Source organism: Mustela lutreola, chromosome 6 (assembly GCF_030435805.1).
Source record: "Mustela lutreola isolate mMusLut2 chromosome 6, mMusLut2.pri, whole genome shotgun sequence".
NCBI lineage: Eukaryota > Metazoa > Chordata > Mammalia > Carnivora > Mustelidae > Mustela > Mustela lutreola.
The window spans coordinates 74262337-74270000 of NC_081295.1; positions in this window are offsets into that span (position 1 = coordinate 74262337).

Sequence of the window (7664 nt, forward strand, 5' to 3'; positions counted from 1 at the left end):
ATATTGGACTCCTAAGACTCCAGAACTTTAAAAAATAAATATTTTTATTGTTTAAATAAATGTTTTTATTGTTTAAGCCACCCTGACTGTGGTATTTTTTTATAGCACCTGACGCTGACTAAATTGCTTACATCTGGGTATCTACCAACCAAAACAAGATCTAGAATAAGTAAAACGGTTTTCAGATTCATCTATGTTTTCAGAAGTATCACTATGTGCTTCTTTTTATTGCTGAGTAGCATTCCATCATGTGTATGACACACAGCAAACACACACACACATCAGCCATCTCCATTACTTGGTAAGTTCTAGGTGTGCCCTTGGCTTGGATGCTTTCAAGGCCCACATTCTTTCCACTGTTTTCTTATTTTGGAGTTCAAGGAGGATTCAACTTAGACTATGATATTGATGAAATAGTTGAATTTCTAGTGTTTTAGTTTGCACGTAATGGAGAATTAATATTCAACCATTCAGGGGAAAATAAATAAATAAATCACACATATTTAACTAGTTCCTTAAAAATCGACCTTATTTTATCCACAAGTTAATCAACTTGCTCTATACCTTGATCTTCAGAGAACATTCAGCCTTTATTTTATGTACACGAGATACAAATTCCAGTACCTGGTCAAAACTATACTCTCTGGAATTGATAAGGCTGATAACCTTAAAAAACAGCATCAAAATTTATCTGAAAGTTTCCATAAAGAGTATAGTTGATTATGATTATGACTATTAATTCTACCACCCTAATTATGGTGTAGAATTAATAGTAAGATTATATCTTCCAGATGTAAGAAGATGGCATCATTCTGATATTTCAGTAAATACAAGATCTTATAAATGATTTGTACAGGAGAGGGAAAGTGAGGGCTCAGAAAATATTGTTTCTATATTTTGATAATCAGATTGGTTTTTAAAAAATCTCTATACAACTTTTAATTATATTATGCCATTGACTCATCATTGCAAAGTTAAAAAGATGTTATATGTGTGTATTTATTTGTAAGTGAATGTAATATATTTACATATATTACATATATATAATTCAAGTCCAGTTTTATGTAGGGGTTATAAAGATATTAATACTTTCCTCATTAAGCTTTGCATACTATTAAAATAATGAGGTGTTCCTGGACATATATCATTTTTATGTGAGAATCATAACAAGCTACGACAACAGAAGTGGATTGCAACCTCTTTTATTTTGGCAAAGTGACACTTATGATATCACACTTAGCTTATTCACCAAAGAAACTTGTGTATCAGTAACCTTTTCCTAATATCACTTTCCACACCTTTAAACTGGCCTTTCCTTTTGGTTTCCATGGCTTTTTAGGGTAGTTGGGACATTTTTAGCCAGAGGAGTTTTACAGCTTATGTAGCATATTTAACGGTGAATTATTTTCAGATTTGTGTGCCATACAATGAAATATCTCATGGCATAAATCTTAAGTACACACTAAGGAGGTAAATCTCTAATCGTATGGTCTCCTTTAGAGGCCATATTCTTTTATTTATTTATTTATTTATTTATTTATCAGAGAGAGAGAGGGGGAAAGAGTGAGCACAGGCAGACAGAATGGCAGGCAGAGGCAGAGGGAGAAGCAGGCTCCCTGCTGAGCAAGGAGCCCGATGTGGGACTCGATCCCAGGACGCTGGGATCATGACCTGAGCCGAAGGCAGCTGCTTAACCAACTGAGCCACCCAGGCGTCCCTAGAGGCCATATTCTTACTCATTTTCTGTACTTTTTTTTGTAGGTATTATCCCAATATATAGATAAGATCCATAGGTTCCAAGAAGACTTGAATTAGAAGAGGCTTTAGAGATCCCTTCGTAGATGAGGAAATAAGGACCCAGAGGCCTAAATAACTACCTTGGTTTATAACTGAGGTACTGGCAGAGCTGAGATCAATTTCTCTCACACCTAATATAGCATTTTGTTTTCTAGTCTGTGCCCCACTACCTCTGTCCAGAAAACTGTACCAGGCATTTATTCACTCAGTAAAACTTGCCAGGAGTATTCCAAATGTGTAATGTTATCATCAGTCCAAGGGCGGGTGGCTACAGACAAATTCTGAGTAATTCTGCTCTTCAGATATGATAGTTAAATGACAACATGAAGGCAGCATGTTACTGACATTGACACCATCAAAATAAGTGTTACAGCACATTAAAGGAGAGAAGCGATAGGATAATTTTACCTAGAAAGAGTTACGAGATGTTGTGCAGGAGAACGCCATAATTGGAATATAATAATCATGAGGAAACTGGCCCTTCAAAATAAGAGCACACGGGACAGTGGTTAGAGAAATTTAAGATCCCAACAGAGTGAAAAATCTTAATGTTTAACTGGATTAAAATATAAACTATCAACAATCCTTTCAAGTAGGCCTTTTTAAGTTAGTAATTTATGACTATAAGTGTTAGACTATTTGTTTGCTCCCACCATCTTATCCCCCCAAATTACCCTGTTCAATAGTTTATGCTGCTACTGCTTTCCATCCTCTTAGTTAGTATATTTTCCTTTTGTTTTGTGTCTGCTTTTTATAGTGATACACTTCTATTGCCTCCTTCATTTCCTGGGCACCTTCTATTAATTTGTTTGGGTCAATGCTACATAATTGTTTTTTGTTAAGTTCTTCATAGACCTCAGTCTCAGAAGAGTGGGAAAGTTAAGACACTTATCGCCCCATCTAGTATTCAAGGTGATTGGGAGTTACTGTGAAATTGTTTAGGTGATGTAAATAATTTTTATTCTTTTTTCCTGCAGACATTAATACAAAACAATATTCGCTGCTATTTCTCCTCACGTGGTTCAAAATCTGACTAATGTCATATGGGATAGAATTATAGAGTTCTTTCTTCAGATGTCAAAATAGTACTTGCAAAGAAGTGTCATAGACAGCGTGGCTCTGTGGGTTGGGGATCCCAGGGTCCTTGGATCAAGCCTCACATCAGGCTCTGCTCAGCAGGGAGCCTGCTTTCCCCCTCCCTCTCTGCCTGCCTCTCTGCCTACTTGTGATCTCTGTCTGTCAGGTAAATGAATAAAATGCTTAAAAAAAAACAAAAATAAAAACAAAAATGGTTTCCCTACGCTATTAAAAAAACAAAAAAAGAAGTGTCATTGATAACTTGTTACTGAGGCTTGCCCAGAGATGCAAGCGACAAAGATGATCCCTGGGTAATACTTTAACCTTGGAGTAATTCATACTACATCTATGTACTGCCTATATGTTGTTCTTGATTTTGTAACATTACAAAGTCTGACAGAGTTTGGTTACAGGAGTGCTGTAATAATGATAAGCATGGTTGTAGAAACTGCTGGGAATAATGAAAAACTTTGTATCATTCTTTCCTCCACATAATATGAAATGATTACCTTAACTGTGTTTTCCTCTGAGCTGCCATTGTTAACCATTGAACACAAGAACACTCTGGAGTACCTGTGATCTAATAAAAAGATATCACTGTTGCCCTTGAAATTAGAGTGCTATTGTAGAAAAAAAGATATGTCCTCATTACCTTGTAAGCCAGTAGAAATAGTTGAAAAATATGGAAACATGGCCTTCTTTCTCCCTTTCTCTTCCAGATCTTACACAGATGCAGCTAAGGGAGGGAACCTAAGTTTTACTCAGAATCTTAGGTACAAGAAACTCTAGAAAATATGTTGGATTGAAGGAATGCACATCATGGAAGGATGATTCAGAATCTGAACACACCAAGGTACACTACCTACCATGGTGAGAATACAGGAAAACAAAGCCAGCTGACCTAGTATTCTTAGAAGAAAATTATGTTAAGTTTAGATTATTCCAGCCTTTGGAAAGACCAGGGGAAATAGTGGTCAAAGCAGAAGAATCGATACTTAAATGATTCAGAAGTGAAAGGGGAGGTTACATTCTAGAGACATAAAGTAGTTTGATATACTTAGATGGTAGGACAACCAGGAGGGGGTGGGAGAGAGAGATAAACAGAAGCCAAATAGCTAAAGGCCTGGTAACCATCAGCTCATTAATAAGTGTTAACTTTTTTTATTTTACCTTTAAAAAAATTTTTTTTATTTTTTTATAAACATATAATGTATTATCAGCCCCAGGGGTACAGGTCTGTGAATCGCCAGGTTTACACACTTCACAGCACTCACCATAGCACATACCCTCCCCAATGTCCATAACCCCACCACTGTCTCCCTACCCCTCTCCCCTCAGCAGTCCTCAGTTAGTTTTGTGAGATTAAGAGTGTCTTATGGTTTGTCTCCCTTCCTATCCCATCTTGTTTCATTTATTCTTTTTCTACCCCCCAAACCTCCCACATTGCATCTCTACTTCCTCAAATCAGGGAGGTCATATGACAGCTGTCTTTCTCCAATTGACTTATTTCACTAAGCATGATACCCTCTAGTTCCATCCATGTCATCGCAAATGGCAGGATTTCATTTCTTTTGATGGTTGCATAGTATTCCATTGTGCATTGTGTGTGTGTGTGTGTGTGTGTGTGTGTGTGTGTGTGTGTATACCACATCTTCTTTATCCATTCATCTGTTGATGGACATCTGGGTTCTTTCCATAGTTTGGCTATTGTGGACATTGCTGCTATAAACATTTGGGTGCACGTGCCCCTTTGGATCACTATGTTTGTATCTTTAGGGTAAATACCCAGTAATTGCTGGGTCATAGGGTAGCTCTATTTTCAATAGTAAGTGTTAACTTTTAATTTATGGAGATTCACCACAAAACCTGGTAGTTCTCAGTTTCATCCCCTTCTCATTTTAACCAGAATAGGAATTTCCTTTCTTTCACTTTTAATTTCTTGCTTTGGAATACATTAGACACCAGGCCTAGTGACAGAGGACCCAGGAACATAACTCCATTCTTCCCTCCAAGCTACAGAGTAAAAAAGCACAAACCTTACATATTCCTACCAAACTGAAGCAAAGACCCTATGTCATCAGGCAGCAACTGATGCTGAATTAATACTCCTTTAAGAGTTTATGAACACAGGTGTGCCTGACTCTGGCATGGGTCACGATCCCCAGGTCCTGGGGTTGAGCCCCTCATTGGGTTCCCAGGTCAGTCGGGTGTCTGCTTGTCCTTCTACACCTCCCCCTCCCCTTCTTCTCTTCTCCCTCTCCCTGTTCAAGCTCTCTCTCTCTCTCAAATAAGTAAATAAATGAAATCTTAAAAAAAAAAGTTTATGAACACAAATAATATGCTACCTTTGCATAATGTTAGGGAGAAGAAGGATATAGGGATGGAATGCTTTCCCATCCTCTAAGGTAGTAATAGAAACATTTGATTTTTTGCAACATTTCAACTGAATAAAAGGTTATTTACAAGGTCACCATACATAGACACACAAAGATCTTATTACTGTAACAGGTTCTAAGTGTACTGTTCAACAAGGGTTCAGCTGAAGAAATCCCTTAAACATCACCTACCTACCTTCCTTCCTCTTGAGCAGTATTGTATTTGCTCTAACTGGAGAAGAGGATATCAGAAGTAGTTCTCAATTCCCCACCTCTCAATGCCAAGCAGATCTTCCTTATCTCTACCCTAAATTTGTTCCATATAATAAAACACATGTTGTGTTTGTTTGTCATAGTAAATACCTGATTATTAGTGAATGTATAATAGCATTTCATAAACTAGCAGGTAGTAATCACCTTAGTTGTTTTGTATTTCAGAAAATATCTGAATTTCATGTCTTTCCTCTACCTTTCTCTAACATTTCTTTATAGTTGATTTTAGGAGTTCCTTTTTGGATAGATTGATATTAATGCAAATTGCTTTCTGTAACCCTACCCTCAAAATATATGGAGGACAATGTACATGTTAACAGGCCTTTTAAAAATACAATTCTGGGTAAATGTGTTTATTTCCAGGAATGCCAACAACTTTAAGTAGTCTGCAGTTTTTCTAATATTTTATATCAATTAATACATGATACATAAAAAATGAATATACCAAGATACTAAGCAATTTATCAATTGGTCTCATTGACACCAACCTTCTCTAAAAAGTGAATTTAATCCTCTTTTCTTCCAGCTATGTCTTTTCTTCCTCCAAACTCTGCTGTAACCTGGGGAGAAACTGCTGATGTTTATCCTTCTGTATTCAATTCTGCAATTAAAATATGAACTTTTAAACCTAAAAATTCCAGTGGAGCCTTGGTAAACAGCAGGAGCAACACATATCCAAGCATGTTCACGTTTCTGGCATGTGAAGGCCCACAGAAGAGGGCTTATTTTATATTGGTCTTTTGTATTTTTACATTTGACTGATTGAGTCAATGGAAACCAGCCCTAATTGTTGCTTTATAGGCGGACGATGTTTTCCATCACTGGCACATACTGAACTAAACCTTTGGGGAATAAAACAGGGCTGGGCTGCTGTTTTCTGTTACTCTGCAAATCAGAAAAAGATTGGTAGTTCTGATTAATCTTTTATTTTGTTTAGTTGCCTACACAACACCCTGCCAAATTTCTTTATAATAAATAATAAAAGTCACAGAGAACTATGTGTTTATTCTTACCACCAATTCAAATAAAAGGTTTTCTGTAAATGAGTTATTTCTAATAAAGCACAAAGCTAGAAGAAAGATATTAAAAGCAAATTTGCTGCATGGCTTTATGTTATTAGGACTGACAAACTTGAGAAAAAGTTCAGCTAATGTTAATGTGGTTTTAAAGATTCTAGAAAATCTAAAGGCAACAAAGCAATTCCAAATGTATCTCTCCATCTCGTAAATGACATTTAATGAATAAACCTATTAGGGTAAACATGATGCTATTCAGATTCTCCACAACAGTGGACTTCAGAAGTATAACTCATTGGGTATGTTAAAATAACATTTTTTAAAAATGTGCTAAAATAAAACAAGCATTAGACTTTAAATGAAAAAAGATTGCATTTAATAGCAAACAGAATGTAACGTTGCCATACACACATTCTCAATGGGAAAATAAGTTAATGAGATCATTCTTATGCAAGAACATGGGACATCAAAGTATGATTACTAGTACGCACACGTATATATTTTGCAAAACACAGAATTGCTTATATGCATTTTTGTTATTAATGTGTTCTTAGCATCACTACTTTCATTTTTACAGATGAGGAAGTCAAGACATAAAGTGATTAAACAATTACTCAAGATAAAAATGAGTGTGTGGCTATGCCAAGCTTCATCTCACCACCAGTGATTGACATGTGGGACAGTTGTGATTCTGCCTCTCTGCATCTGCATCTGGAGTGATACAGCCAACCCACTGAAACACAATGACCAAAGAATTATTAGCAAATGTAACATCTGGAAGTTGTTTCAATAGTGCAGGATGTTAAAGCAAGTGTGTGGGGGTAATTAATTGATTTAGCACATTTAAGGGAAGTTTCTTCTCAATTACAATACTTACTGGGAAATAATGGTGTACTAAAGAAACAGCATATTTTCCATGGCTAGGGTTGCCATTATGCCATTTCTTTCTCCCTTAGTGAACAACGTAGGCACTTAAGGGTTTGAGCTATAAAATGTGTCTTAAAATGCTGGTCAATAGGATATTGGATAACTTTCTGGAAATTTTCAAAAGCTCTGCTCCTAATACATTAAATTATATGGCTTCAGATGTATTTAGTTATTTTGCTTAACTGTTACAGTGACTTCC